Consider the following 16,119-nt stretch of genomic DNA (forward strand, 5'->3'; position numbering starts at 1 on the left):
CTTCTCTTTCTTTTATTTCTCTGACACTACCACCACCATCATCACTCTCTCTGCAGCCTTTCATCATCTCCTGATTCCATTTTCCATTCAACTATCAAAATGATCTTCCTCGCACAGTGCACGTAGAGCACATGGTAGGCTCTTAGCAAATACTTGTTGACTTGACATACCCAGGCTTATACCTCTAGATCAGAGATATTTGAAGGAGTCAAATACATAAAACTATAGCCCAACATCCCTTCTGGAGACTAGAAAAGAGATTGTCCCAGACTTAACTGTCCTGAACCTTGCCTGCCCTCCCCATAGATATCATGCTGGTAGTACAGGAAATGAGCCTTTTCCTATCTTCAAAAGTGACCCAGATGATCAAATCTACCCAAGCCACTCATGAGTTGTATCTATATATTCATCTATACAACTTCCTGCCAAGTCCCCTAATTCTTACAAAGATATTGTCCCCATTTTACAGCTGAGGTTAAATGACCTCAGAGTGTCATAGCTACTATACAACACCTCCTCTAATAAAAGGTATTACCTATGCTGTTTGTTATCAGAGCATGACAAACATAAGTTGATTCTAAAAATATCCTGCCAATAGTACTGCGTCAGGGGCCTTTATTCCTGATGTGCCGCGTATAGAACAAGGACATTTATGAAGTGGCCCTGTCATGACATGGATGGCCCAAAATGGGAAAATTCTTTGTTTTTGAACCACTCTCAAGTTCCTCTCCAAGTCATCCTCTTCCAATCAGCGCTCCCCTGGCATCTTCCTGGCATCTCCGCTCCTTCCTCGTACTGCTACCTCTAGAGCTGGGCACAGAGAATATAACCACGTATTATCATTAAATGTTCTCTAGACTCCTTCCCAAATGCAAATTCCCATGGAAGTATAATGGAAGCATTAAATCATGAGGAAGCAGTGTTTACTAAACTTTTGGTCTCACTGTCTGATTTCTTTTCAGCCCAAAAAGCTGGAGTACAATAATTTACATAGATTTTCAAGGGCTATCCTGAAATTGTGGCTTCTGGGTAATTTTTTTTGCCAGGGTGCTTTCATCAAGCATCACAGTTTTCATGGGAAACCAGATTCCTTGTACCATCTACCATTTGCTGTCTGGGTTTAACCCCATCTATAATTTGACTCTAAACATACCTTTCCTCCCTCTTTCCCATGAGTACTACTAAGTACTTTAAGATGTCACAGATGGGCTTAGATATGCTGAGTCTCATATGGGGCCTTTGTCCAAAAATCTTTCCTCCATTCAGGTGTCCTGATGGTGAAAATGTCACCACCTGTGAGTCATCAAAGTGATGAAAGATTCTTTTTCCTTTCACTTGGGAGTCCAGGGGAAAGGGGAGAAAAAGCAGAGGACTTGGAAGAAGGGAGGGAATGAGAGCACTGAGATGGAGGTTGGGGGAGAGAAATGGTAAAAGGGAAAAAGTTACAGAAAAGAGCAAAGAAGACTTCACTGAGAATTTTACCAAGGGTGCTACTAAGTACTTTTGTCATAGTTGTTCTTCAATTTTTTCAGTGGTATCCGACTCTTAGTGACCCCATTTGGGGTTTTCTTGGCAGAGATATTGGAGTGGTTTGCCATTTTCTTCTCCATCTCATTTTACAGATGAAGAAACTGAGGCAAACAGGGTCAATTCATTTGCTCAGGGTCATACAGCTATGTCTGAGTCCTTATTAGAATGGAAGAAGATGAGCCTTCCTAATTCCAGTGTGCCACCTCATTGCCCCTGCTCAGTGCCCATGGTACTTCATCTTTTCTGTGCCATGGACCTCTCTAGTAGTCTAGGGAAGCTATGGACTCCTTCTCAGAAAAATATTTTTAAATGCATAAAAATATGATACAAAAGAAACCAGCTTTGTTGGAATATAGCTATTAAAATATACTTATACATATATACACATACATGTAACCAATAAATGAAGTTTCCAAAGTCAGCTGACTCTTAGTCCCCCTACTGTGGCACTATAAGCCTTCATAATGATCCTGGTCTTTATAAACTAGAAAATCATACTTAAATATGTAATATTAATATAAAATTAATCCTTCAGCTTCTAAATACAGGCTTGTTCCCTGTTGCAATAGTCCATGCTTGAATGAAATATAAATTAAGATTGTCATTCGTTGCAGTGAACGTAGCAGGTGATAGTATTTCAAGGTACATTTCTCTTCTTCCTCCTTAAAAAAAATACCAGCTGTCTCCAAGAAGATAATTTATGGAGTGATGTGAAGGGAAAACATTTTATTTTAAACTTTAAGGAGCTTATTCAGGAATAATTTTAGCCAAGGTTATTTTGAGACTTAAAGTAAAAAAAAAAAGGAAAGAAAAAGCAATTTGTTTAGTGCTAGACCAGAAGATAGTAGATGCTTATGGTGCTAATGTGACCTTTGTTCCTCACTCCCGACTTTCATCTCCTGTACTTTACTGTTGGTAGGATGTGTATTTTCATTGTATTCCTCACAGAAAGGGGTAGCGTGGCATTGTGAAAAGCAGGGCTTCTCCACCTTTTCTGTGCCATGGGCCCCTCTAGCAGCCTAGTGAAGCTATGGACTTCTCAGAAAAATATTTCTAAATGCATAAAAATATGATACAAAAGAAACCAGTTTTGTTGGAATATAGCTATTAAAATATACTTATACTTATATACTCATATATGTACACATGCATGTGTCTGTGTATATATGAGTGCATATATGTGTATATATGTATGTATGTATATAATATATACATCTACATATATCTATATATCCGCAGACATACACACACCAAGTCCAAAGATCCCATGTTAAGAACCCCTGGCAATAAATAGAGAGCTAGGTATGAAACAAGAAAGACCTGTGACTTACACTGACTATGGGCTCCTGGGCAAATCCTCTAGTTCTCTGTCTAGCTCTATATAATATTAATATAAAATTAATCCCAGTTCTCTGTCTAGCTCTGTAAATTGAAAAGAGGGCTCTGATCTTCACTGATAGAAGAAATTCCTCACTGGAAACTCCCTAAGCCAATGAAATCACAGACACAGCCCCTCCCTCTATCCCAAATACTGCTTCTTTTATAGCAAATAATACCCTAAGTACTTTGGAAGATCTGTGATGTCATCATGAGTAACACGTTTATTTATCCTCAGAGTTTCACATGAGGAGAGTGTTTCCAGGCAAAAGGAAGGTTATGGAAGAGCTCATTGATGTCTTTGTTTTTTGATCTCTGATATCAACTGTTGTAGAATTCAATGATTTTAACTTCTAGACTGATTTTTTTTATTGCATTCTGAATGGGAAAGAAGAATCACATATTAACATCTTCCATTAACAAATCAGAGTCAGAGTGAGATTGTTTATAGAATTGTGAATTTAGAATCAAAGGCACATTAGAACCCATCTGGTTTCACTCTCTTATTTTACAGATGAGGAATTGAAGCCAGGGAAGGTATGATTTGCTCAAAGTCTCATAGGTTATTGCCTTCTTCCCATAGTGCAACTAGGTATGGAAAAGTGGATTGGAAGGGTACATAAACTTTCAGACACACTTTTAAGGCCTAAAAGAAAATAAGAAGTTGGGGAAAAAGTAACCCCAAGTAATTAGCTTCTGTTTTTTTCTTGTGAGTAGGTGAGGGCCCGCTGCTGGGAAGGTGTTCATTAGTAAGTTAGTGCTACAAAGTGTGCTTGAGAGCATGGTATAGAATGTTTATCTTTGCTTTCAAATAATGTTGACTGGCTTATGAATAATGATGAGGACATGAAGGAAGAAATTTTTAAATTTAAATTTGCACATTTATTAAAGTTCAAGTTGTTAATGACTTCATTTTGACTTGCCATAGATTTCTTCTTTTGCAGTGATCATATTGGCTTAGCCTAAAGAAAAGCATGGTGAAAAAGTTCATTCGTGAGTGGTTTGTTAACTCCCTGATTCCAATTTTCTTTAGGTCTTTGTTGATAATTTCCATTCAGATAATTAAAAAATGTATTATTTTCCATTAAAGGTATTGGGTGAATACCTTTATTAGTACAGCCATATGATAATACTTGGGGCACCTGGGTAGAGCAGTGGATACAGTACTGATCCTGGAGTCAGGAAGACTCATTTTCCTGAGTTCAAATCCAGCCCCAGACACTTAGTAGCTGTGTGACTGACTGCTTGTTTCTTCATCTGTAAAATGAGCTGGAGAAGGAAACCACTCCAATATCTTTGCCAAGAAAACCCCAAATGGGGTCATGAAAAGTTGGACATGACTGAAAAATGACTGAACTGAATGATAATACCTCACAATAATCTTCCGAGATACATAGGATAGAAATTATCTGATTTTACAGATGAAGAATATGGCCACAGAGTTTGTAAGTGACTTTCTTATGTTTACACAGAGGGGAAAGGCAGGGCCAGGCCTCTAGTTCAGTGGAAAGAATAGGGAATTAAGAATTCGATCTGGGTTCTAGATCTAGGTCTGTTGGCAGCTAGCTTTGTAACTTTGTACAAATCACTTAAGCAGGGGGTGGAGGTAATATTCTTTGCTTGTGCATAGAGGACTCTGGCTAGCTCCTTCCTTTCTAGGTTTATAGGACAGGAGGAAAGAAAGAACTCACTTGAGACAGACCATAACTTGCTTGAAGGTGGACTTTATAGTGTATTCTTTATAAACTCTTGGTTTGCTAAATGGGCAAAGATATTCTTCATACACACACACACACACACACACACACACACACACACAAACCTGTTCTATATTCTATGCCTTGTTACTTTGAGGCTTGTAGGAGAAATGAACATTCCCAGGGGAGAATCAGAAATGACACACATTCAGATGTTCCTGGGGGGAGGACCATGGATAGCACCTGAGCCATTTAAATTATTGTTGAAACCCGTCCCCATTAGAATCAGTGTACATGAGCTCAGAATTGTGAATTGGAGTCATGGACTACATTTAACTTCTCTCAGTTTTATCATTGGTAGAATGAGGAGATTGGACCAGGGTCATAGGATTTACAACTGGAAGGGAGAATGAAGAATTAGGAGATCGTAAAAGTGAGTTACTCATGGCCACTCAAGTAATTAAGACAGAGGTGTTGAGACTTAGGTCTTCCGGCTTCAAATTCAAGTCTCTTGCCACTAACCCATTGAGGGTCTCTCAAAATTTTAGCTTTCACTTAAAATTCTACAGTTTTAGGATTTCTTGGTTGTCCTCAGCCTTTGCTCTTTCTGCTAGACAGTACTGACTTCTCTAGATGATATGGGCACTTATCCTTTTACTTTCAACCGTGTGTGTGTGTGTGTGTGTGTGTGTTTAGGTGTAGGTAGATAGAGTTTTCTAAATCCTACTTGTGGTGTATTGCTTAACATTTCACAATTTTTAAACTCTACAGTTGTTTTATTTTAGAAATAAAAGAAGCTTTACATGACTTCTAGACATATCTTTACTCTATTAACTCCATTCTGTTGGACTTCCTGTCTCTGTGCCTTTGCAAAGGCCAGTCCCCTGTGCTTGGAATGCTTTCCTTTCTTACTACCACCTTTTGTAATGTTTACTTCCATTCTAGGATGACCCAAGTGAAACCTCCTACAGTATGAGACTTTTCTTCATTTCCCCACTCTCCACCTCCCAGGCTCTTAATAAATACTTGTTGGGTTGAATTGCACTATTGGGTTTAAAACCATAGTTGATTTGGATTGTTTGTGTTTGCTTTATGTTCTAACCATTTCCTTTGTCCCATCCTTTACTGAGGCCTGTCTTCTAGACTGACTGAATAAACAGCCCCAATGAAATTCAGACCCTCAGACATTTTCTGCTGTCTGACCTCTGTACATGCTAATTTATCCACTTTGTGATCTTGGGCTTCGGTATCAGTGCCTTGATATCACTACAGCACTAGAGGAGAGAAAGCTAACAGGAACTTCTCTCCCTCCCTCTCTCTCAGGAATGTGGCTATGAAAGGGAAGAATGAGTAATGGTTACTGGAATGGCTATTTTGTCCTACCTAATCTAAGGACTTTGTAAGGCCTAAGTGTACTTCAAAAATAAATAGGTGCATCAAAGTCTTAAACAGAAATATGAATAGAATTTCTAGACAGTGAAGAACCCCAGGGCCAAATGGACCTTTCAACTTGGTTAACAAAATACACACCTAAGTTTGGACTTCCTGGAGCCTGCTTCCAAACCTCTCTCTGACTGATAAGTCTGGTTAGTGGTTAACACATCAACTTCAGGCAGTTGAGTTGTGAAGGGCCAGCTCATGTCTGGTATAAAGGGCCAGTGATTTCAAACTAAATGTGTATTGTTTTATTGTGAGGGGATGTGTGTATGAGGAATGGAGGGTGGTAGTGGTTCCATTTCCCTGTTTGCTTTTGGAGATTGTTTTAAACTTTCACCCAGAAGCAAAAGCCCCATGGTGTGTTTGTAGAGAGCTTAAGTGACCACAGTCATGAAACAGGCAGAAATGATTTAGTGCAGATCACCAGGCAGGCCTCCTTAGCATTTGCATTTCCAACAAGTACTGTGTTATCTCCAGGTTTTTTGAGAAAAAAAAAAAAAGGAATCTGTGAGCAATTGTAACAAAACCGAACTCTTGAAACTGAGGAAAAGAATATTGTTTTGGAATCATCATCTGAAACATTTTGGGCTCATGAAGTGTGGACCTGGAATGTCACACGTGGCATAGCTCATTTAAAGTTTATTATTTTAACGTTTGGCCTCTTTGTTTCAGATGAATATGATTCTGCACCTTGAACAGCCACCTCAGCATTTCTGGCCAGTTATCCACAGGGCCAGTGCAGGTTACATGGTGAGCATGGGGAAACCAAAGCTGGGATGGCTAGAAGACCCTTCTGTTACTTCACTGCCCTGTCAAACCCAGTAGGCTAAGGGTAGGGGTATTCACAGACTGAAGCTCAGCAGTGGGCAATTGAAAGCATTTCCAGGAACATTGAGAAGGAAAGCTGGCCATGTTCTGGGCTGAAGTAAAATATCATGTCACTCATTCACGAAGAACAGTCCCATGAAGCAGTGGAAACAATGTCCCTAGAGTCCAACAGAAGCGTTTAGCATTTCTACTGACAGAACATAAAGCCTGTGGTTACTACGTGTGAAGTCCTCACTAAAATTCCTCCCGAAATCAGCTGAAAACAGATCCCACACTCGTTACAGTGCCGATATGCCCCATGTTTATATAGAAAAGAAATTTGCCCACTGGTTTCTTGTCTTCTGTACTAAAGCCATCTTAATTTCCCATGCCAAGACTGACTTCTCCCAAGGGAAAAGTATTAATTATTTGTAATCCAAGCCTGGATCCTCGACACCCAGAACCTCCTCTTTTCATGTTTGCATGAGTGAGGTGGGCCACTTGTCCGCTAGGATTAAGCAGAGGTGGTTTATACATGTCAGGGCCCTTAGGGGAAGCACTAGAAGGTTGGGGCAGAGGAAGGGGATGTGTTACTGGGAAGAATTCTGTACTTAAAATAGAGTTAGAGAGTATGACTTTGCTCCTTAAGGAGAATAGGCATCTGCCACCTGTCATTCAAAATTAGCTTGCCAAGAATGATTCTGTAAATCACAGAAAACTCTCATGTTATGGGGTAACCTTGATTATCCAAAAAGCCTCCCTTGACTCCTTATTCTGTCCTATTCAGCTACAGTTCCATCTCTCTCATCACTTGCTTTGCTAACCTTCTTGAAAAAGTTCTTCAGACCTAATGCTTTCACTGCCTCACTGGCTACTCTGTTCTCAGACTATTGCCATTAGGTTTCTTCAGTTCCAGGGAAACGACTTTAAGGTCACCACCAACCTCCTAAGATCTTGTTTCAGATTTATTTATGTGCTGTGATTTCTCTGCAGATTTTGACGCTGTTCCCTGCCTACTGCTGAATGCCCCCTTCTCCCTGAAGAGATACCACACTCTTCTGAATGTTCTTCTGCCTCTCTTGTCAATACCTTCTCTGTCTCTTCTGCTAGCCCTGTGTCCTCTTCATGACCTTTAAATGGTCATGGTTCCCAATGGACCATCTCTGGCTCTCTTGTTTTGCCTCTACATCTCTTTTGTTAGTATCTCATTCATTCCTCTGGCTTCCATTGCCCCCTCTAGGAAAGGACTCCTAAGCCCTGACATTTCTTCAGAGCTCTAGATGCTTGTTTCCAGTATCCTGAAGGACACCCCTTTTTGGATGTCTCTTGTAATCCCATTCCAGGATCAGCTCATGTTTAACCTCCTACAGTATAGAAATGTAGATTAGTATAGAAAAGTGGAGGTGAGGGTGCCATACATGTGGAATGCCAGGCCTAGAGGCCTGAGGGCTACCCGAGTCTTACCTTACCTCTATCGCAGGTCTTCGGCTGGCCAAACCGGATAAACGTATGAGAGAAGAGACTTTCCAGAGTCGAACAAGGGTTAGGCTTTATTCAGGGTCTCGGTTACATGTGCAGGGGAAGCTCTTCCTTAGGAGGGAGAGAGAAATCTCCCAAGGAGGCAAAGATCTTACGATAAGAGATTGGAAGCAGAAGTGTAAGTGGGGAGAGAGGGGGAGGGGAGAGCGAAGAGAGGAAAAGGGAGGAGAGGCCTTCTGTCTGTCAGGGCCCCTCCGCGCTAAGAGCGCCTTCAGGCTTTCCTGACCCTAATTAAGCTCTCCGGCCGCATAGTTTGCACCTGAATACCGTGCCTGTTAGATAACAATAGGTGTGCCCAGATCCAGGACAGTCTCGGGGGCGGGGATGCTCCTCCCATCACGTTTCTCACGGGAAGAGGCGGAAATCCACGAGATAGCTCGGTCTCACTCCTTGATTCCCTGGTGTTTCATGGGGGGGCCTCATGAGAACTCTAAGATTTAGAAGTTCCCACCTTTACCCGCCCGAAACTGTCCACATGGAATTTAGCTGCCATCCCCAGCACCATACATGTGGAAATTCCCATGTACTTTCACATGAAGATGCTACATAATTATTTTTACTTCTTGTTTTATTTTTACTTTTTATTTATTTTTAAATTCTAAATTATATTTAATTTTAATTTTTACTTACTATTTTTGCTTTGTTGCAAGAGGCCTTTTATGAGGTGGAAGTCATCTGCAGATGCATATCAATAAAATAAAATGAACCCCACCTCCCTAATTTCCACCTCTGAAAAAAATTATGTCAGCCGTACCTCTCATGTGCATCCTCTTCTTTCTGTTATAACTTCTGCTGTAGTTGGACAATTGATTTCTCACAGGTCTTCCTACTTTTAAACTCGTTCTCTTTTATTCTAGATTTCATACTGCTCACAGAATAATACCCTTTATTAGGCTTAAATCTGGACCAGTCATGCCTCCACTCAAGAATTTTCAGTTGCTCCCTATTGTCTACTGAATAAAGTTCAGAATGTCTCTGCCTGACATTCAAGGCCCTTCTCAACCTTGTGCCCCTCTATCTTAAATGTAAAATGAAGGAGTGGGAGTGGATGACCTCTGAAGTTCTTTCTAGCTCTAGAAGTGTGTATGATTCGGTGTCTTCTGAGGTCTCTTTCACTTAGGTTAGATGATCCTATGATCTTTAAAATCCCCCTTCCTATTATTTCCTTTCCATATGCTTTGTGTTCCAGCCAAACTTTGCAAATCCCTGCCCCCACCCTTCTCTGCCCCACTTTGCATCCTCAGTCTTCCATGTCTTTATTCAGTTATCAATTCCTGGAATGTGTGCTCCTCATCAGTTCCTACCCATCTGGAATTCATGTTCTACATCAGTTCCTACCGATTCTTTAATGTCCATTGGAAATGATACCTTCCCCAGGAAACCTACCCTTATCACCTACCCTCACTCCTGAGTTGGTAGCCATCATCTTCCCCATCACCTTAAACACTTTTTTTGTAATCCTATAAAGCACAAATGATGTAACATTGTTAGCTAAAGCTATCAATGCTGGTGTCTTATCCCTTTATTAGATAAGTTTCTTGAAGTTGGGGATGGTTTTATCTGAACTTTGAATTTTTCCAGAACCTAGCCCAGTGTTCTGCACACAGTAGGCACTTAATAAATGTTTACTGTATTATCAAATGATCACCATTTTCCTCATTGGATCATTAATTTTCAGGGAAGTTTCAACAAGAGGCCTCTAATTCCTGTACTCTTTGGAATTAAGAGAGTTACTTTTTACCTGTGTGATACTGGGAGAGTCATTTAACCTCCTGGTTTCAGTTTCATCATCTGTAAAATGAGGGTGTTGGCCTCTAAGGTTCCTTCCAGATCTAAATATCTTATCCTGGCAATCCTCTCTCTAGCATATTTGGAAGGCTGCTGAATAGGCAAGTGGGTCACTGACATCACAGAGCCTTGAATGTAGGGGTAGCATCCCAAGATATCCCTCTGGTCTAGAAGCATTTTCATATCTTTACATTTTGCCAGGTCATTTGCTATTCAGGAAGTTACAGTGCAGTTGAGCTTACATACCGGGATACACTATCAGGTTCTCTGATGTGGGGATGGCAGAGTGGAGATGCTGTAAATCTTCAAAGGAAAGTCCTGCCCACAGTTATGAACAGAGAGGGACAAACAATTCCTTTTCTTTCTGCTTGGATGAAAAGCTCTCTCTGTAGTAACCCCAGGACCCCCAAGAGACAGGATTGCTAGATATTCCTAGGTATCCTGGGGAGGGTAGTGTGAGACTCTCCAACTGGGTTGCTCCCGACTTGCCTGGCTCTGAAAGACGCAAAGGAAATGGGTGGAGCTAGAAGTTACTGGAGTGCCACTAAGGTTGTTAGTGGCAATCCTTTGGGAAAGACTCTGGAAGAGGTCAGAGAAACACCTTCTTCTCCATGTTCAGTAAGAGTGCAACTTCTTGCCTATAGGGAAAAATGGATTCATCCTTTTCTAAATTAAACAATATATAGTCACAGAAAAACAGAATAGTATAGAAGGTTATGCTTTTGAAGAATAATCCTTTCATTCACAGTCTGTGTAGTACTATGCCCTTCCCTCCCCTTCCCTTCCATTTTCCCCTTCCCTTCCTTTCCCTCTCCTCCCTTCCCCTCCCCTCCCCTCTCCTTCCCTTCCATTTCCTTCCCCCTTCTTCCTTTCCCTTTTCTGTCTGTCTTTGTCTCTATCTTTGTCTGTCTGCCTGTCTCTCTCTCTTTCTCTCTGTATGTCTCTCTCTCTCTCTCTCTCTCACACACACACACACACACACACACACACACACACACACAGTCTAGCACATCCTAAATGCTTACTAATTGATTGATTCTAGATTACAATGTTGAAAGCTGCCAAAGAAGAGTGAGGCTCTCTACAGTACTACAGAATAGCTGTCCTTTAAACATCTCATTTGCTCCTGGGAAACCCTTGTTCTCACACCGAGGCTTTTGTCATTGTTTCCCATAAGTCAAAAGGTCAAATTCAGTGCAAGAGAAACAAGTGGTCTTGGAATGAAACCATCTAAGTGGTCACTTGAAGATGTTCCTGAATCCCTAAGATGACGGATGCTCTTACCTGTGAGAACAACTCTCCACATAGCCTTCTGAAATAAACACAGATCTTTGTTTCTTTCTGCATATGGTATACTCTGAAAGAGAGTTTTCAGATTGTTGGATACCATTAGAATGAAAACAAATATTTAGAGAAGAAAACTTTGTGCATTGTTTATATAGACATCCCCAGGGGTGCCTAGAAAAGCTAGTGTAAAGGAATATTAAATTTTAGGATTAAAACTTCCTTCAAGTTAAGAATTATCATTGTTATGTATAAAGGGACCGTAGGTGTGTGACTCTACTATGATCCAAAGAGCAGGATGTTTCCCTGAGGAGCTTACTAGCTAAAGCAAATAAGCAAAACAGGAGATGATAATATTTTATATTGTTTTGTAAATAGCATCTTTCATCCACAGTGCTCTAGTAATATATTCAGATGAACTCTGTGGGCTTCCTCATTTCCCCAGGAGAAGTCAGAGGCTGGTCTAATGTGTCTTCTTAGATAAATAGAGAAACCAAAGCAGACATGGAAATGATACCAACTAAGTGAACATCTGTCCGGCATCAATGGTGGTGTATACACTGACTTCAAACTCCTAGTTACCTATGCCAGTCTTATTCCATAGGAACAAGATGGCACTGCCAAGGGACGTGTGTGTGTGTGTGTGTGTGTGTGTGTGTGTGTGTGTGTAGAACTACCTTCTGTATGCAATATGTAAGTGCTTGGATAAAGAAGGGAAAGGGATACCCCAAGGAGTTAAAATGGATGGCATCATTGGGGCAGGTGGGACTCCTCTTGGAGGAAAAGGCAGTAGTGTCTGTGACTTCAGTTGTGACTTTCTGTGTGTCTATGCACGTACATCTACAAAGTGGATTTGTTTCTTTTACTCCTTTAGACAATTTACTATATTCCCTTGCCAAACTTGAATAGTAATGGTATTGCATATAAGTGTTTCTCTCTAAGAACTGGAAAAACCCCTCCAAACAAAACTAGTCTTGCTCTCTGATGCAGACTGCACTCACTTTATTATGGCCAGGATGCATTTTGATTATTACGCCAATTCAAAATTATTTCTTATAGAGAAGTAGAAATCCATCAGTTAGAATGCAGATTAATGAGTTTGTCTGATACAGTATTTTTCACTGTTGCTGGGAAGTACCCTGGCACAGTAGAAGGCACTCTGACTCTGGAGTCAGATGAACCTGGGTTCAAATACCTCCTCTGCTATCTGCTGTCTGTGTAACCTTGTGCAAATCATTTAATTTTCCTGGGCCTCAGTTTCCTCATCTGTAAAATGGTGATAATAATAGTACCTACCTCCCAGGGTTGTTGTAAGGATCAAATGAGATAGCATTTGTAACTTACTTTGCAAAACTTGAAGTGCTTTATAAAAGCTATTCTTATTATCATAACCATCATCAATATTATTATTATTTATTATCCAGGCCAGATATTGTAGCCAACCTGTTACTGAGACCTCAAGGAGCACAGAATGATCATTTGGAATGACTTTCAGGATTCCAGCTCAGCAGAATCTGGCTTTGGAATTAACTTGGAAACATGAACTATTGTTATCAGCCTAAACTCCACCCTTTACTCCCCAAGTTGTTCAGGGAAACGTTTATATGTTCGTTGTTGTTCTATCTTTGAAGTCAACATCCTTCTGTAAAAGCTGATCTGACATTAAGTGGTTAAATGCTAGTAAGTGGGCGTGCCAAATTAGGAAGAGCACAGCCAATGGGAGCTCAAGTTCGTGGCAGAGAAAACTCTAAAATTCTTCCATTTCTCATATGTATATATATATATGTATAGGGATGTATGTAGATATATGCAAGCACATATATATGCACAGATATAGATATAATTTTCCCCTCAATTACATGTTAAAGCAATTTTCTAACATTTGTTTGTTTTTTTTTTTAAAGTTTTGAGTTGCAAATTCTGTCTATCCTTCCCTCCCTTCTCTCCCCTTTCCCTGAGATGGTAAGCAAGCAGATATAGCTTATACATGTGCAATCATGTAAAACAGTTCCATATGAGTCATTTTGTACAAGAAGACTTGAATATAAGAAAAAGAATGAATGAAAGAAAGCAGAAAATAGCCTGCTTCAGTCTGTTTTCAAACAATATAGGTTCTTTCTTTGGAGGCAGATAGCAAGCTTCATCATTAGTCCTTTGGGATTGTCTTGGATCGCTGTATTGCCGAGAATAGCTAAGTCATTTACAATTCTTTATTGAACAGTGTTGCTGTTACTGTGTACAATATTCTCCTGGTTCTGTTCACTTCACCGTGCATCAGTTCATGTAAGTCTTTCCAGGCTTTTCCAAAATCATCTTGCTTGTCATTTTTTAGAGCAGGGAACTTTTAACAAATGGGAAAAACACATTCACTTACTTCTTCTACTGGCTTGATTGGAAAGTCTGGCTCCATTTTGTAAAGCTCGGTGAAAAGGCGATCCTTTTTAACTGTAGAAACACTTCATAACTCATGTCCTTATAAAAGTGCCCTTTCTGATGGAATGATTTCGTATTTTAGACCTCTATAACACATGCAGGGAGGTGAGGCCTCTTTCCCAAAGGAACGGCCCCATAAGGTGTGTTGCAGGAAGAGTTATAAGTCCAGCCAGGAACTCAGGGATTGTTCTAAGAAAGATTGGCTCTTAACTTCTCTAGAGACAGGAAACCCACATTTCCCCATTTTGTCCTAACTCAAACCTCAGGTGTTTCTAGAATGTCAGAACAGCTGGTTAAAAAGGTGAAAAGAGTTTTTCACTTTATTCTTTCTCATGGTTTTATTTTCTTTTGATCTGTTTCTTCTTCCACAACTACGATGAATATGTTTTTCATGACAGCACATCAAGCTGACTACCATCTTCACAAGAGGGGAGGGAGAAAAATTTGGTACTCAAAAGTCTTGCAAAAATGAAAGTTAAAAAATGTTCTCGATATGTAATTGGGGAAAAATAAAATACTACTAAAAAATAACAAAAAGTGAAAGGAAGGTCCACTTTAGGTACTCTTTTTGGGGGAGAGGGAGTGGTTTCCAGTCTGTCAGATTTCTCCACTGGATTGATTGAACTGAGTACATGTTTCTGTGAGCTTCGAGGCCCAACTTGAATGCTAAATCTCCTTGCTGCTGCTGCTGCTGGATGACAGTCTGTTTGCACAATAGCACAATTAAAAAAATACTTCTCATGGCTGCAAATGCTTTTATGCATTTCATCCTTTTTTTAAACCTCAATATCAGCGCAGTCACTAAAGTGAAAAGCCAAAATTTTCCAAATTCTTCCTTTTTTTTGGCTTTTCGCAAAGCTTTTTGTGCTTTTTATGATAAGATGTATGTGACAAGCTTTAACCTTAGTCATGCATTTATGAATGGTTGTATGCATACAAATTAAAGTAAACAGTACAGTTGATTATCATAGAATTGTGGATTCACAGCTGGAAGGGGCCTCAGAGATCATCTACCAGGGATCCTGAGTTCTCTTCACTTAAAAAAATTGATAAGTATATTTCAATATATTTGATTTCCTTTGCGATTCTAAATACATTTTACTCATTTAAAAATATTATTCTGAGAAGGAGGCCATGGGCTTTGTCAGTTTACAAAACGGGTCTATCACCTAAAAAAGGCTAAGATCTTGTCCAATCTTCCCATTTTGCAGATGAGGAAAATGAGGTCCAGAGAGTCTGAGTGACAAGTTCAAGGTCACACATCTAATAAGTGACTGAGATAGGGACTTGTATCCAAATGTTTTTTGGTGTGAAGTTTGGAACTTTTAAAAATTGTACCACATTCCAATTACTTTACAGCTGTCCTTGGACCATTCCTTATTTTGTCTTAAAGACTGATATAGAAATGAATGTTTATATTCTGGATTGATTTCAAAATTAGGTGCTAAGGGTATCTGCTATTTTTTCTTTTCTTTTTAAATTTTATTGATATATGTAGCTTTTGTGTCATTTATATTTCCCAATGAATTCCTCCCCTCAATCCTATCCAGAGAACAGTCTAATAATAATAACTTAATTTAACAGAAAAGTATTAAGGAGGGTCATTCAAATCCACTCTCTGACACTTATTAGCTGTGTGACCCTGAGCAAGTCACTTAATCTCTGTTTGCCTTAATCCGCTGGAGAAAAAAATGGCAAACCACTATAGAGTCTTTGAAAAGAAAATCCCCTGGACAGTATGGTTCATACAGTCATGAAGACTTGGACACGATTGAGTGACAGAATAATAGCAATAAAATAAAGGAGAAAATTTTAAAACATTCTATAAACAATGTACTAAAAAAGTCTTGATGTTGACTACAGTGTCCCACACCTAAGGCCCCCCATTTCTGTAAAGGGTGTGTGTTTGTCATCATCTCACAGCTTTTCTTTGGAGCCAAGTTTGCTCCTTCTAATTTCACTGCATTCAGTTTTGATTGTCTTAAAAATGGTTACTTATTCAGTGAGAGTTGGCATATATTTTGTTGTTGTTGGGACTTGTGCTTTCGTGACTACGGTGAAATTCCAGTGTGGATGCACCTTCCACCTACTTGTGAAACAATTCATCTATGACGTATGAGCTCAGACAAGTTAAGAAATTTGCCTTTGGTTACACGGTCAGTGTGCGTCATAGCTAGGACTTCTATTTAGGTCTTCCTAACTCTTTGGTTTATCCACTAGGTCATGG

The 16,119-nt window shown here is 39.8% G+C and overlaps 1 protein-coding gene and 1 long non-coding RNA gene across 5 annotated transcripts in view; one reads left to right on the plus strand and one right to left on the minus strand.

Annotated features, from left to right (window-relative positions):
- The window catches only part of LOC140530919 (uncharacterized), a 949,813-nt gene that overhangs the window by 530,490 nt on the left and 403,204 nt on the right, over positions 1-16,119 (plus strand). The window lies entirely within an intron of this gene.
- LOC140531016 (A-kinase anchor protein 9-like) overlaps positions 8,381-16,119 on the minus strand; it is a 102,884-nt gene continuing 95,145 nt past the window's right edge. Inside the window, exons 24-25 of the mRNA XM_072650218.1 lie at positions 11,460-11,532; positions 8,381-10,813 (exon numbers count right to left, since the gene is read on the minus strand). The gene's annotated coding sequence lies outside the window, so the exon portion shown is untranslated. The remainder of the gene's footprint in view (positions 10,814-11,459; positions 11,533-16,119) is intronic.

Source organism: Notamacropus eugenii, chromosome 3 (genome assembly GCF_028372415.1).
Source record: "Notamacropus eugenii isolate mMacEug1 chromosome 3, mMacEug1.pri_v2, whole genome shotgun sequence".
NCBI lineage: Eukaryota > Metazoa > Chordata > Mammalia > Diprotodontia > Macropodidae > Notamacropus > Notamacropus eugenii.